At 46.8% G+C, this 15985-nt stretch overlaps 1 protein-coding gene across 3 annotated transcripts in view; it reads left to right on the plus strand.

Moving 5' to 3' along the window:
- Positions 1-15985, plus strand: part of PAPPA (pappalysin 1) — a 361421-nt gene that overhangs the window by 8772 nt on the left and 336664 nt on the right. Inside the window, exon 1 of one of the 3 annotated variants that reach the window (XM_083807366.1) lies at positions 5669-5788. The exons of the other annotated variants lie outside the window; for them this stretch is intronic. The gene's annotated coding sequence lies outside the window, so the exon portion shown is untranslated. Of the gene's footprint in view, positions 1-5668; positions 5789-15985 lie in introns of those variants that run through there. 3 annotated transcript variants of the gene reach the window in all.

A 15985-nucleotide genomic window follows, 5' to 3' on the forward strand; every position in this document is an offset into this window, starting at 1 on the left:
TTTTGTGGTGTAAGGTGGCGTGCTGCTGGGAAGGATGCAGCCCTCTGTTTGGGAAGCGATCTCCCCACCAACTTGTAGGCTGCATGCAGGTCAGCCATGAGATGTGTGCACAGCTTTTTTTTTTTTTTGCAAGGAGCCCATCATGAATAGATGCTGAGCTGAAATTCTGGCTGGGGTTGGTGGGGGAAGGCATTTCAAAGGGTGCCCCTCTGTGCCCCTGCCTCCCCTAACAGGAACAGCAGCTGTAAATGATGTGCCCTAATGCTGTCATCACCTTGGTACTGAGCCTTGAGAATAGTTGGGTGCAGAACCAAAAAGAAAACCCCTCTCTAAACTGCATGGCAGGGATTTTTTGACCTTGTAGCTTCCCTTTAAAAAAAAAAAAAAAGGTGAGCGTCTGTTCTGTGTGCAGTGTGACACCCAAAATGGGGCGAGGTTCTGGTTTTTGATCAGCTACTGAGCACTGAGTGGAGATGAAGCAGAGGGCACAACATGGGGCATGTTCTAAGTACTCCACCTCTTCTGCAGCAATGATTGTCCAAGTTGTGCTGGAGATCTCCCTGTGCTGCCTCACCTTTCCCTTCATCAGTGCTCTGTGGTCCTGTTCCTCTCCTCCCGGTGTTCCTGCCCGTGGTTTATTATTGCCTTGGTGGGGCTCTTCCCTCCTTCGGTTCCTGTGCCTTGCACAAGGAATGACTCCTGCGTCCCTGTGCATGACCAGCAGCTTCAGGTAACGGTTAGTGGCAATTAAATGAGGCTCTCCTCCCCCACCCTGCCGCTTTGTTAAATGAATCTATAAAGGCTTTGGGGAGCTGGGGGGGGGTGGGGGAATGCAGGGGGGAAATGAAAAGGGTTCATAAAGTGAATTTTAAGAAAGGCCTAATGAAGGAAATGAACCTCCTGAGAGATCAAAGCTGAACCTGCTGTGCCAATGCGGAGAACTTAGGCTTTTTCTTATGTTTCCACTGGCATGAAAGCACACGCACAAATTTCTTACAACAGCTTTAACTCTTACAGTCCTGTGGGGTTGGCACTAACGGCCTGCCTCTGTTTTGCTCAGTGCGAGGGCTCAGCTCTTCCAGCAGGAATTTGCTTGTGTCTTTTCACTTATGGAGAGGCTTGGGCGTCCCCATGACGCATCAAGCCTGATAAAAGAGGGATGCCACCTTCTTTCCCTCCAAAAGGACCAGGCCAGCTCTGTGCTATGCTTTGTGGCACTGCTCCTGCAAGGATCCTGCCTTTCCTCTTGCTGAAATGGAACTGCAGGGAAGTGTTGCCCAGAGTGGGAGGTATGAGGGCAATACTGCTCTGCTCCCTGCTTCTTGAGAGGTAGATAGTATTTGAAGAGGGAAACTGTTGATCACCTCATTACTGTAAGCTATGGAAATGTTATGTAGTCTTAAAATTCCATTTTCCTAAAAAAAAAAAAGCTCTCAATAGGCTCAGAAGGGGATGGAAATGTTGACTAAGTTGCATGTAGTTCCATTAATCATGGAAAGCAAAGTGAAGGCTCTTAACTTTAACCAATTTTTGTAGGCCAGACTCCCCGTGCCTATATTTTTTCCATTACACATGTAATCTACTTTCTGAAAAAGGTCTAGGTTTGCTTAGCATCAATTTTTTGGTTGTTGTGGATTAAAGGCTGGATGGTTCAAATTTGTAAGGGGCTGGCTCTGGTCTCCTCTTCTCATCTTGTCACTTGTCGCCCTTGCACAGGTCCCAAGGCTCTTACTTTTAAAGTGTTTCCATGTGTTTGAGAAGAGAATAAAAATGGGGCTGCACAGAGTGCCTTATGCACTCACAGCTTCCCAGAGTGCTAATGAGGAACATATTGGCAGTAAGTGGCTGCGCAGAGCGCTCTAGCAGGAACAACAACTTGCACACAGCCTTATTTATTGCAGGCCTGTTTCTCGGAGAGAGGGAATGTCAACCTAGATTTGGACTTTCACCTAATCTTCTCTGAAAGTACCTAGAGATATTAAGTGGCCACCTACTCAGCTGCTGGACTTCAGGTTAAAAGCCTGTCCGAAAGCCTGCTCCTAGGAAAGCAAATCACTCACAGGCACAGTGGTGGCTGTAGGTCATGGCCGTAAGCCTCAGGCTCAGCATAAAATCTTTAGACTTGATACTTTTTATGTGATCAGGGGGGTGATTTTGCCACAGATGGGGTGCTGCTGTTGTAGGATTGGTGGCAATGGGGGAAGAATCGTGGTCCTTTCCTTAGGGAGGTGATCCTGAGGCTGCTACAAGAGCTATCCAGAGCGTGGATTTCCCAGAACCTAGCCTAGGAGGAGATGCTGGGCTTGGGTCTGCGTCAAGAAACGAGCCTTCTGGCTTCAGCAGCAGTTTGTTTGGGGAAGGAGCTGTGGAAGGAAATGGAGACCAAAGACCATACTTGGGGATGTGCACCCAGATTGTGGGAACTTCACGGCACGTCCATGACCGGAGTATGAACTTCCATTGCCTTTCAGTAGGAACAAAGCTGCCTGAACAGATCAACAGGAATATTTATTGCAGTGCCTGTATCGCACTGCTCTGTTGTCTCTTTGCCCTTTTGAATACACAGTATTCATAACCCGGTCTGCGTGGGTGCTCCGCTGTAGCGCCCTGTCCTTCAGCGTTACTCCTTGCTTAATGCCAAGAGCAATGAAAGCGTTCCTGCCTGGTGACCCCTGTTCATGGGAAAGGCCGGAGATCCCTGGTACGTCTCCTACTGTGGTGCTTCCAGGAATTTATAGCAGTATTGAATTTGGCCCAGTGAACAGCACTACACTTTAAAAAGCTAGTCAATTATTTTTAGCATTAGTTGCCTGTTGAGATTCATGATTATCTGCATGCATCCTAACAACTTGATTAAAATAGCTTTGAACCATGCTTTTTTCCACTTACCTGGGTCTTATCAGACAAAGCCATGATGGAGAGCGCTTTGCCTTTTGTAACACTGACCAGCTAGCAATTAGCTGATGGTTACAGCAGCCTAAAACCAAAAAAATACTCTTAAAGGGGTCATCTTCAAGGTGAACAGAATACATTTTTAAATATAAGTTAAGCTCTTATTAACAGGCTAACCCAGGTGCTTCAATAGTGCAAAATTGACATTGCTCTGATTTACCCTGGCTGAGAACTTCACCCTCTGCATTAAATTACCCAAATTACTATGAATATTGCAAGCTGCAGTCAGTCCCTTCCTGCCAAGGGATGAGCTCATGATCCCTCGCTTGTCTTGTGAGGGTTGCGATGACCTAACTGGGACCAAAGATGCAAGTTCTTGCAGCTCCTTCTGACTGCTCTTCGTAGCAGAACGTTGACTTCTCTGAGACCACCGCTGTATCAGCTGCCATGCGGGGCTGACGATCCCCTGGTTCTCCCTGGCGCTGGAGGAATCCCTCAGCAGCACTTGTGAGTGGGGCTAAAGGCAAGTTCAGCTGCGTCTGGTCACGTTCTCCGCCTGGTACGATCTGTTTCTGTGCTCAGTCTGTGTCTTGGTATCACAAAGAGAGCTTCCCATGGGGCTGGTGTTGCTCAGACTACCTGGGAATGGGTTTGGTCCCAGCACAAACTCGCTTATTTGCCTCTCAGGCTTTTTACTGCCTATGCAGGGATCGAGGGAGCTGAAGCAAAGCCATCGCCTTGCTTGTGCTGGAAAACCTCAGTGAAGGAGGAAGCTGGCTCGGATTGAAGCAGATGCTATGTGGGAACAATTACCTGAGAGAAACTCGGGGAGGGAGCAGAAGAGATAATGAAACACCTAGGGATTTGGGAGTCAGCTTTCCAAGGAGCAAAGGGGTTAGCAGTTTAGAGCCGGAGCTTGCAGCTGCGGTGAAAATCAGCTTCCTTTTCTGTCCGCTCCTCCTCTCCCTCTTTCCTCCCCCCTGCTCAGGGGACAGAGGAGCAGGCGATCTTTGGAGCGCGAGTCGTGTTGCCAGCAACGAACCTGGGCTGCAGTGGTGCTGAGCTCGATGTGCACCTCGCCGAGCTCAGCTGCTGCTGCGGCCCTGGCCAAGGCAAACAGGCGCTGAGGGGCTGCGGCAGGGATGTGGCTGGGTCCTGACCCAGCTGCCTGTCAGCAGAGGAGCTCTCTGCTAGCTGGGGCGTCGCTGTCACCAAATCCAGAGTAGCGTGAGCTCTACACGGACGTGAACTTAATGCCCTATGACTCCAGGAGAACAAGAGCAGGATGGGTGCCCAGAAATCATCCAGCCGTGGATTCCCTGGAGCCTGAGGCTTAGCTAGTTCCCCTCCCCTTTCTCTTCTGCAGGAAAGCGCTCCTATTCCATCAGCTCATCCGGAAAGGCCAGCTTTGTTTTCGGTTTACCTATATGGCTTCCAGTTCTGCTGATAGGGGATTTAGCAAATGCTTTAATAGCAGGCTGAGCTGGGAGGACTAGGGGATGAGCAATGCTTGCTGGGTTTCTGTACCTGTTGAGCCAAAAGCTCACTGTTACTTAAGGCTGCTTCTTTCTATTCAGCCCAATACCAAAACAGCTTGGACGGATCAGTGCTGCAAAATGGCTTGCACTGTTAAAATGAACCTATGTATGGGGTTAGGGAACTGCAGTACCTCGACAGTGCAAGCAGCAAACCTTTGCCTTTATAACGCACTTGAGAAGTCAAAAGAAGAGCCATTCATTTTGGCAGCCGGAGGCCACCAAGACGTCTGCTCACATCTTGGAGCCTTCAGCACAGTCTGGTGGTAGACTTTGTCCCCCGGTCCTTCCGGGTGGCAGTCCTTTGTGTCCGCGTGGGTCGTGTGCTGATTGCCGTGCAGCTGGTGCTTCTGCCTGCCCTCCATATCGCCTTCCTGCTGACCTCAGAGCCTTGTCTGAGGTTTCCTCCTAACCCCAAAAGGCCTCCGTGGTGCTGGCTGTGGGTGGCAGCTCTTCCTGTTGAGCTGCCCCGAGGAAGGTTGAAAGATGCCCCCTTACAAGGGGTTAGGTGGATTGTGGCTGGGGTTAGATGGATTGAGGTACAAAGAAAAGCATACACGGAAATTACTGAAACCACTTGCTCAACCTGTGGTTTGTGACCACTTCTGAGGAGCCGCTGAGAGATTTTTAGAGGAACCTGTCATCAGCGTGCAGATATCTCCTTATGGGGGAGAAGGGTGTGTTTTTAGGAACTCTAATAATACAGAAGACACTTAAAGAGTCTTGATCTGTAATAAAATTTTACGTAAATCCTGTCAAGACCTTAAGTCTTCAATGCAGAGAGCTTCATCTAGGATGCTGTAAACCCACACAGTGAGACCTGCAGGGATTGCTGCTGACCCGTGTGGTTTTTAACCCATATTGAGGGGTCAAAGGCGCAGCACTGTTTGGGCCAGATTGCACCCTGGCATAGAATTCATGTGGCCTCTGGTCTAAACCTAAGCAAAGACCGTAAAAGCTACATTGGATGCTGGAGGAGATTTGAAATACTACTTTACAATACAGGAGATTACATCCCCATTTTTCTCAAAGACTTGATTAACTGGGGCTATCGCAGGCAATCACCTTGGTGCTATTGAAAATGTGTCCAGTTAGCAGTTTCTTTAGTAAGCACAGAGTGCATCAGCAAAGACTTGAAACATCTTTGTTCATTATTTGTTATTGTTTCACCTGCCTTGAAATGGTAATTGCAAGTGCTTTGATTCATGGATTCGAATGCAGTTTGGTTTCAATTGTTTCAGGCCCGTCCTACCCTCCCGGAACGATGCTTTGGAAGCTTCCCAATCAGCACAGCAAATGTTAACGGATCCCCCACGCCTCCTGCAGCAGTCCTGCATTCACAAAGAGAAGGTGTTGGAAAGGTCGTCTCTGTTCCAGGGATGAATTTATGGTGATCTTGTCCCTTTTTAGAGCTTTATTTAGTATATTTAGATTTAATCCTCAGGAAGGAATGGGCCAGGATTAAAGGAGGCTGCGGCACTACGCTGACAGCAGCAGCTCAGCATCCTGCTTTCTGTTGATTTAGACACGTGGTAGTCAGTCTGTGGATTTTGTGCCTGATAATTTTTCATACCATAACAAATCAGCTTTAACCTAGCCTGAAACTTGCATTGAAGATGGCAAAATGTTTAGAAATGTTTTGTTTTCAGTGATCAGGAACTGCAAATTAGTGCTGCCGCCAGTGTTACCAGCAGGAGATGCAGACCGTGCTGGGGATTGTGTATGCGACTGCCAGAGACTGACTTCTGTGTTTAGCTGTTGGACAAGCTTGTGTGTAATACTCTGAAAACAAGCCTGGGCGTTAATCAGAGAGGAACAATTCCAGAGCTGAAAGCACTAGGAACAAGCCTGGGAGGAACCTCGAGAAATCGTGTAATTGAGCCCTCTGCTTCAAGGCAGGATCGGCTGTACCTGGGTCATTCCTGACATCTCTGCCTAATCTGTTCTCAATTTGCAGGGAGGGAATACTTGCACAGACTGATTGGAGAGATTTTTGTCTTTCTAATGTTTCACCATAGTCTCCCGTGGTTCAAATTACCATTGTTATTCCTCATCCTGTCATCCAGGAGTGGAGAGGAAAAAGTTGGTTCCCTCTTGCCTAGTTGAAGACATCCTTCCTAGGCAGGACGCTGCCTGATCATTTGGCCTTGTCTCTCAGTTTTTAGACATCTTATTCTTGCTGATTTCTTCTTAACTTGTTCCAGTTCTGCTCTTTACTTAAATTGCAGCACCTGTACTGGATGTGATACCCTTACCCTTAGGCCTTAGCGCTGGAGAAATACTCATGTTTTACAGGGATCCTCCTTGTGTTTATTGGTGCTTAGCTTTGTTTTCCCTTCTAGGAAAACCAGAAAAGGTGCAGTTTATCTCTGTGGCCAGGCAGATTTGTGGGATGCTACATCTGCCAAGTGACTTTTACAGAGTTCCCAATACTGTCTGAATTCAACAAAAACCTGAGCTCATCTGTGAGACCTTCAAGGGACCCACAGAAGCCTGGAAATCGGTGATGTTCAGTCGTGCACTGAAAATGAGTTCCTCACTGGGGTGCCCATAGGAGCCCTCAACGTGCTGCCGGTGTGTGCAGTGCCGTAGTGTGCTGCAGGAGAGCTGCTTTGAAGGTCAAGTGCTGCAGAGCAATTAGTTTTGAGGCAGCCAAGCCAAAGTAATGCTGACACCTCAGCACAAGAGGGTGCAATAGGTTTGTGATATAACCTAGACGCTAGGTGGGTTTGTCCCTTCTCTGCTGGCACCATTGCAGCAGGAGTTTTTCCCTTGCTGAGACTTGTCTCCCAAACCTAACATCCTGCTAATTGGCGGAGTTGGAGCTGCGAGTTTGTCTCATTATTTTTGAGTCCTTTTCACTCAGTATTTCCATAATTATGGTAATTAAACTTGGTGGGTTTTTAATTATTATTTTTTAAAAAATAATCAGAACTGTAGCTGAATTATGAGAGTGCCAAAATGAGCCTGGCAAATCATAATTTTAGTTGCTGCATTATAAATCAAAAGCAGACTTGATTTCCCAGTTTGCTGGATGTTTTGTTAACCAGATCGCTCCAGCTCTCCTGAGGCCTCGTATGCCAAGAGCTGTCCCCAAACGAACAATCAGGCTTTATAAATAGATCTGCAGCCCTAACAAGAGCGTCGCTGCCAGATGCTGCTGAAATAACTCGGGGACTTGTGCACAAAGGAAACTCCCTCATCTGGGGGCAGCTGGGCTCCCATCCATTATCTAGGACATCCCCTCGCTTGTGAAATTTCAGAGGAGCTGTTGGGATGCCTACAGATGGGGTCACGAGAACATTCCCCTGCTCCTCGGGTGCTGGGCTTGCCAGCAGCTCCTCCTGGATATGCCTTGTGTTTACTACCGGAGTTCAAGATCCGGGTTTGATCTATTGCTTCCACTCATGTCTTGTACGGAACCAGCAGTGACTCCTCTCAGCCTAATTAGCTCTGAGCAGGGTGTAGCTGTGCTCTCCCTTAGCATGGCAGTGACTGAGCTGCCCTCTGAGGATCCCAGAGTGTTTAGCAACAATTGCAGGGGGTGGTCCAGGCTCCTGCCTTCCCTGAAGGATCAGTTTTTTCTTCTAAATCCTCTGTTGTGCTCATTGCCAGTTCACTTGGCTGAAAACACCAGCATTTCTAAGCAATTAAGGTGAGAGGTAGACAGCATACTCCAGTTTCTAGGTAATCAATGATTTTAAGTGTAGGATGTGTGCTTAGGTCCCCAATAAGCCATTAATTAAACTGTGCTGTGTGCTGTGGGATCAGGGTCAGAAGTCACGATGCTGGCTGTTCAGGCCTCTAGGTGAGGTAATAAGGACCATCAGGCCTCCAAAGTACTTCAACTCCCTAAAACTTCAGTAAGGAGGCAGAAGTCTTCTGGACTTACAGAGGTGATGGAGACAAGAAGCCAGGTAAACCCCGATTCTCGCCCTGTAGCGTGCCTTATTCTGAAGGCAGCCTGTCTTCTCTGCCAGCGTGTGCACAGCAGGATGGTTGGTGTTGCAGAACTGTGGCCTTGCTCAGAAGTGTGCTGGGGCAGGGAAGGGTGACAGATGAGCTCTGTAGGGTTGAGCAAATCATTGGCATCTGTGTCAGTGTTATCTAGGAACCAAAGCACAACTGAACACTGTCCAGGATCAGTATCAGTGAGCGCATTGCTCAGTATCGGAGGCTCTGTAGTTTCCCACACGTGAAGGTCCCCTCTTCCATGAGGAATTACTTTGGGCGCAATGACAGTGGGCTACACATTAGCACAATGGATGGAAGGGCACCGTTACTGTGAGAGAATATTACATAGCACAAGGATGGTGTTCCTGAAATACCTCCTGCCTCGCTTGTTGGATCTCCTATAAACCCTGATGCAGTCTGAATATCTCCAGCTGTGTCTTACCAGAGGCTTGAAAATACAGGGGCTGCAATGATGAAAACCATCTAAATTTACCTGCTTCCATCTTCAGGCGTCCTGATGTGTGAGGAATGTGTTGGTCCATTCCCATGCCCTGAAAAACAGGCCCTGGTCTTTACAGGGGACTACAAATTTTGTAGTTATTTTGGTAGTTTTTTTCTGGTTTATCTGAATGTATTTCGTATTGCACAAACTGTAATTTTCTTCTATTTTCTGACTATTTCTCTGCTAAGTTTAGTTTTCACATTTCTAGGGAAAAGAGGGAATCATGGGGGGGAGTCATCTCTAAAAAGGGAAGATAACATGTTCACATCTGGAGCTGTTTCTCAGAAGTCAAACAGCTGAGGCTACCTGGTTCCCAGCATGTGGCATGCTGGGTTTGAAATATTAGAGGTACAGTATATCCCAAGTAATCCCTGATCATGTACCACAGCGTATGTAAACACATCACCCCATGGGTGGAAATATGTGGCCAAGGAGAACGCTATTTGCAATCCTTAAATACGTGCAAGAAGTGCACCCGTGCTGAGCAGCAGCTTCTGTGCGTCTTTGTCTGCAGGAAGTTATCGAAGGCTGATGAAGAAGGAACAGCTTTCATCTGAAATGAAATTTATAAATATATATGTATAACGTATTTGAAAAAAAATCTAAAGAGGGTGAGACCTCGTGAGTACCAGTCGGGTTCTGTGATCATTTCTGGGAAGATGCTGTCAACAAAAATGCACACATGCTTGCTTGCTTACTCATAACCACTGCGATCTGTGGACTGTTCTGCTCAGACAAACAAGAGCAGGAATGACCAGCTGGGTCACCACAGAGCTCTGAGAGCATCTTGAATTAACAATCAAAACATTCTCTGTCTTAACTTCATGGCTGTGTGTGTTACTGATGCCCCCTTAGCAGGCGATGCAGGCCCTGAGCTGGATCTGGTCTGCAATGGCAGCACTGAGCTAGGTCCTTGGGATGGGATTTTCTGTCATCCTGTCTGGTATGGAGTCTGCTACGCAGGACAGAAATAGAGCTGTGAAACTTCTGTCATTCTGCTTAAAGCATTTACTTCCTCCGTGCTGGTGAAAGTGTCACAGATGACAGGGCTGGAGGTTGGGGTTGTATGCAATCGAAGTCCAGGTTTCACTTGTTCATTTTCACTACTGATTTGCCCACACGGCTTCCATATTGCACTGACCTACTCTTAAGCATCGTTCTGTGAAATTAAATCGCTGAGTGTAGTGTTTGGGGGAAGAGATAGTCCAGGGGAGGATCCATGGAAACTGGTACAGGGAGCTGCTGGTGCTCCCTGCCAGGAATTGCCCCTAGGAGATGACAGGGTGGGAAGACACTGAACTTGTAGCTGCTACAGACTGAATTGGGCAACACTGAATGCACAATTTTCTCTGGTCAGCACTTTTCCTCTCAGAAAAAAATGAGAGCAGAACAGCTTCTTGATTTATTCAGGAACGTGTGACAAAGCAGCCTGCCTCTCCAGGCTCTGAAAGCTTCGTATGAGTTTTGCAGGGAACGCATGTGAGTGAGAAATAGGGAGAAATGTGTTGGCAGTTCACTTTTATTGTTAAAAATCGTATAGTCTGTGAGTGGTGTCTAACCCTGCTGACTTTGCCTTGGTTTTCGTGGTGCTGGGTTTCTTAAGCGATACACTTAATAGCTTGGAAGTTGCTAATTGTGCCCCTTAGTTCTCCGGAGCTGGTAGCCGTGGTCCAGGAAATGCAGCCTCTTTCAAATTCTCCTTGTGTTCTACTCTGTCCTTGTCTGCTGTTCCTTCAGGCTTGCACTACTGTCCCTTTCATTTAGATGTGTTGTTCAGCCCATCTAGTTTAGCCTGAGCTGGCAAATACTTGCAGTCACCTGTACCTACTGGATCCAGTTTCCATCTGCCTTGTGTGTAAGCCTGTGATGTTTTTACACTATCACACCTCTGGTACAAGATGCCTCTTTGCCCCTCTCTCTCAAACAGTTTATGTGGTGCTGTGACCAAATTCAGTGATGGTACCAGCAAGTGGGTGCAGCTCAAACCACCTAGCACCTGCTAGGCTGCATTCGTCCTGTGAAATTTGCTGTTCACTGCACTTTGTCCATGGTACAAAAGAAAGAATGCTCTTCGCATTCATCCTGGAGCAACCATCTGCAATCCTTTTTCCCCTTTCCTTCCCAATGAAACAGATCTTCCCTTTGAGGCAGGCTTTTTATGCTAAGCAAAAGTCTTCAGCAGATCCCCCACTGTGTGCATGAGGTCCAACTGATGCACCCTGTAGATGCGGAGGGCCTCTTGGAATTCTCTCCAGACAGCATCTGTGTTGCTTGTTTTCCTTATGCTGTTCTTGGCATTGCTGGTTCCTGTGATAATTTCTTCTGCCACCCACCTTCCGTTCGGATCCAGAAGTCACCCATTGAAAACGGGGAGCACGGGGAGGCTTCTCCTGGCTTACTGCTCTGTCTCTTCAGTGTCTGCACCTCAGACTGCTGTCACCTGGCCCTTGTGCTTCGTGTTTCGGAAGCAGAGCAGTGTGTCTGGGAGAAGGACCTTCCGTTAATTAATCCCCAAATACTGCTTTAAAGCATGAGGGGTCTGTGTGTGTGGCGGGGGCGTAATAGAAGAGTGTCACCCTATTGATGCAAACTCTGATTAGCTTCTGGTGGTTATTTCTTGCTTGCTTCAAGCCATCCATCTACTCCTTTGACTGCCATTTAACCTAGGCCCTAGACTTTAAAAGCCTGATGAGATCCCTGAATTTCTGCTGCATGCAGGACTCTTTTAGTATACAAAATATTCTTAGAATATGCTAAAAATACACTGTGAATACCAAAATTTACAGCTCTTTCCAGAGAATCTCCCTTACTTCTGTAGATTTAGTATGTGTCAAGAAGCAATTTAAAGGTCATCTCATGCCCTTATGTTTATTTAAAAAGTGCTGAAGGCTAATATTTTGGCAAATGCTTGCTCTGACTTGTACACTTTGTACTTGTTTTTTTGGATAATGGTGTTTCATCTCATGGAAGCAATCAAAGTGGAGATCGATTTGGGAACTAAGGTATCATGTCTTATGTATGCAGGTAAATAGTTTCTGAAAAAGACACAATGTACTTTGAAAGTTTACAACTAACAGGAAATAAGATCTTCATCAGTTTGTTCTCTCACACCTTTTTTAAGCATGCAGATTCCAAAACGTCTCTTAGTGGCTCTGAATTAGTCATATATCTGGCCAGGCATGGGGTAGTAAAATAGCTGATACCTGGTAGAAATGTGCATCTGTGTCATACTGAGAGCCCTGCTGAGGTACAGGCTTTTGCCTTGAACTCCTTTTTTCCCCCTCGTGTTTCCGATGCACGTGTGTTCCCTTCTATCTGTGCACCTTGGGTGAGGGGGGATCTGCCTTTTATCTGCCAGTAATCAGGGAGATGATGAAGTTATCAGAAACCCTTTGCAAGTAAGGGTGGTGGTGGAAAAAGAGAAAGAGGTCTCCATTCAACACAAGTTGTCTGCTGTAAACTGTTCGCTGAGCTAAACCTGGCAGTGGAACAAGAACATAGGCAGCAGGCTGGCAGTGGTCACAAGGCATTTTCAAATGCATGAGTTCGGCGTACTTTGGTGGTGCTGAGCCAAATTCTGCTTTCATTAGTGAACCTGGAGTGTAACTCCATTTGCTTTAATGGAGCTGTATTCCAGATTTACAGTTGCGGTGGAAAGAAGGAAGAAGTTTATGTGCAAAATGGGTGGGTGGTGGAAAAATTCTTTGTTTTCCTACCACTGTTTTCAATGAGAAATCAAGTAGGCAGCAGCTCCTATTCTGCTAGTGCAAATTGAGACAAATTAGAGGGTAGATTAACTAATTATTTCAATGTCATGGTAGCAATGCTCCCATTCAGGTTGCAGAAGGCATTCCATTATCAGCCTTATTTTTCACAGTTACCTTTTAATTGGTAATGTATTTGTATATAAATTAAGGCAAGAAAGCCTCTAGCCTTTTTTTATAGTCATTAAAGAAATGCTTCAGTGGGTTTTGGACTAGAAGGAAACAGGGACCCTTTACAATGATCAGAACAGACGGTAATGCCCCACAAGGGGGACATTTGTAAGAATGGAAATTCCTTTTTAGACCTCACAGTGGAATATGAGTTAGATACACATCTGATAAACAGGCTATTTTAAATCTCTGTTTGGGGATATGGGAAAGTGAAACACGCAGCTGGCAAGCTAAATCTCATCATGCTTCACTTCTTAGAAATAGACAGTTGCCAAACAAAAGGCCTTATTACAGTTATTCTAATAACTAATATACATACCTGTATGTGTATGTATATCTCCCTTCAGAGTACAGCTGCAGGAAGAAGCTGTGCGAGAAGATAGTTTGCGTTTGCAGTGTTGTGGAGGTGGCTGAAATTCTCAACGTCTTTAAGAACTTTGATGTACACTTTAGGTGTAAACTGAGTTTCAACTCCTAATAAACTCCTCTACAAAAAAATTGCTTCTAATGTTGTATTTGAGAGGTGCTATGGCCTTAAAGATAAGTCTATTCGAAATGTAGGAGATCTGTGCTATAACTCTGATGCTGACCTGTTCGTGTGCTGTTTCTTCATCTGCGTTCCCCTCCCAGGCTTTTACAAATAAAATTAAGGCAGGTAGGATCTCTCAAACCCACTTGTCTTGTACTGCATTTAATGAAACTGCTTTCTCAGACCTGTCAGGTTTTACTGAGAGGTGGGTTAAATGGTTGTAGAGCGGGAGAAACCTGTGTGAAATGAGGAATTCCCTCACTGCTGAAACCTCAAAGTTTTGTTTGACTGTTTTGAGACTTCGGAGGGGGCCTCGCACACCATGCCCATAGGAATACAGCTCCAGCCAACACACTGAGGGGAGGCGATGCCACCAGGAGACACCTTTACAGGCTGGAGAGGTGGGCCTGTGTCAACCTCGTGAAGTTCAACAATGTCAAGAGCAAGGTCCTGCACCTGGTTAGGGCACTCCCAAGCTCAAATACAGGCTGGGCAATGAATGGACAGAGAGCAGCTGTGAGGAGAAGGATTTTGGGGTGTTGGTGGGTGGAAAAACTGAATGTGAGCCAGCAAAGTGCACTTACAGCCCAGAAAGCCAACCATGTTGTGGACTGCACCTGGCCAGCAGGGTGGTGAGGGAGGTGATTGTCCCCGTCTGCTCTTGTGAGACCCCCCTGGAGCCCTGTGTTCAGCCCTGGGGCACCCAGCACAAGGACTTGGACCTGATGGAGAGGGTCCAGAGGAGGCCATGAGGACAATCAGAGGGCTGGGGCACCTGTGCTGTGGAGACAGGCTGAGGGAGCTGCGGTTGTTCAGCCTGGAGAGGAGGAGGCTCTGGGGAGACCTTACAGCAGCCTGCCAGTGCCTAAAGGGGGCTGCAGGAAAGCTGGGGAGGGACTCTTTGTCAGGGAGTAGAGTGGCAGGACAAGGGGTAATGGCTTTAAATTAAGAGAGTAGGTTTAGTTCAGTTATGATGAAGAAATTCTTCACTCAGAGGGCGGTGAGGCCCTGGCCCAGGCTGTCCAGAGGAGCAGTGGGTGCCCCAGCCCTGTCAATGCCCAAGGCCTGGGCTGACGGGAGGGGTCCCATGGCAGGGGTTGGAACAGGATGGGCTTTAAGTTCTCTTCCAACCCAAACCCTTTGATTCAATGACCTACCTGATGAGAGCTGTTTGTCCTATTGACGTTCCTCTGGGGCATTGATTTGGTGAATTATCTTGGGGACGTACCCCAGGGGCTTGCTGAACTGGAATCAGATTATAGGAGCTGGGACACTTGTATTTTCCTAGGGTTCTCCTTCTCTCTCAACCCATCACGCTTATTTTCAAGGCAGTTGGGACCCAGCCATCATACCTAGCAGGTAGGGCGTGGGAGTAGGTGGTTGCTCTGGTAGCTCTGTGCAGAGAACAGAGGACTCAGGCAAATGGCCTTGCAGGCTGCTGTCAGAGTGGATGCGTTCTTGCAGCATGGCTTGAATCATTGCTTTTTCTCAAGAGAAATAACAAAAGGACTGTCAGCTCCATACATGCTGTACTTGCACTTAAAATAAAAGCACCGAGACCCTTTCCTACTCCTGGGAGCTTTACATTTACTTCTGTAGGAAGGACTGTTAATTTAAGTATGCAGTTGATGTATGTCATCCAAATCAAAACATCTTGCTAAGAATGTGATTAAATGAAATTCCTGAAGTAAATTCCTGCCATCTGGAACAACTTTTCCGTATTTTGTTCTCATTGACTTTTCAAAAATCAACTGAAAATGTGTTTTTTCCTTTTTTCTTCACTATTGTTCAGTTTTCATCTCCCCTGTACCTCTGTAAATCATTTTGGAATAAGCATTAAGGGGTAGTTCTTCTAAGTCAGAACATGGTCCTGTTGAGTGCTGGGGCTTCTGCTGCCCTGAGATCCCATCCCACCCCTGCCCTGCACCTGGCACCTTCCTGGTTTCAGCCTCATGGTCCCAGCCAGTGCAGTCTCCTTGGAGCAGATGGGAGAAGATGTGGCTGAGAGCCTAGCCAGCTTCAGAGGGGACAGAGTGATCTTGTCAGGTAACTTCAGCCCCCACGGAAGCAGGAGATGAAGTAGCCCCTACTTGGGGTTTGGGTTGCCCACGCCTCATTTTGGACCGTCCCGTTAGGAATAGCAGCCTTTCTAATTCTGTGTCAGGGCCAAAATGCTTTGTGTATGCATTCGGAACGTAAGATACAAATGAACTCTAAATGTGTGGTCAGCTTCAGCCTTGTTAAATCTTGCTTACAAACAAGCTATGCTTGAGATTAAGGATTGGCTAAACAGAGTCGAACTGCTAAAGCACAGGATTTGGAGCATACGGAGGTGTAGGTTACAATGCCTGCTGCCTTTTGGTGACCTATTTTAGCGTAGAAATATGGAGAAATTGTTGCAGATTGTGTGCTTCAAGACCAACAACAAAAAGTATAGCATAGATGCTATGGAGTGAATTAGCTGAAACTGGTTTATTTTCAGATTTCCAGCCTGAATCTTTCAAATGTATCTCTGTTCTTTGGTGCTTCATTTTCAATGGGATCTTACTAAAAGTTCCTTGAAAATCTCTAATGTTCTATTGTTCCAAGTTGTTTGTTTCTTTTTTACTATTTTTCATGAGCAACCTTGCTTGTTTTG

This window comes from Anser anser (assembly GCF_964211835.1).
Source record: "Anser anser genome assembly, chromosome: 21".
In the NCBI taxonomy this organism is placed as follows: domain Eukaryota; kingdom Metazoa; phylum Chordata; class Aves; order Anseriformes; family Anatidae; genus Anser; species Anser anser.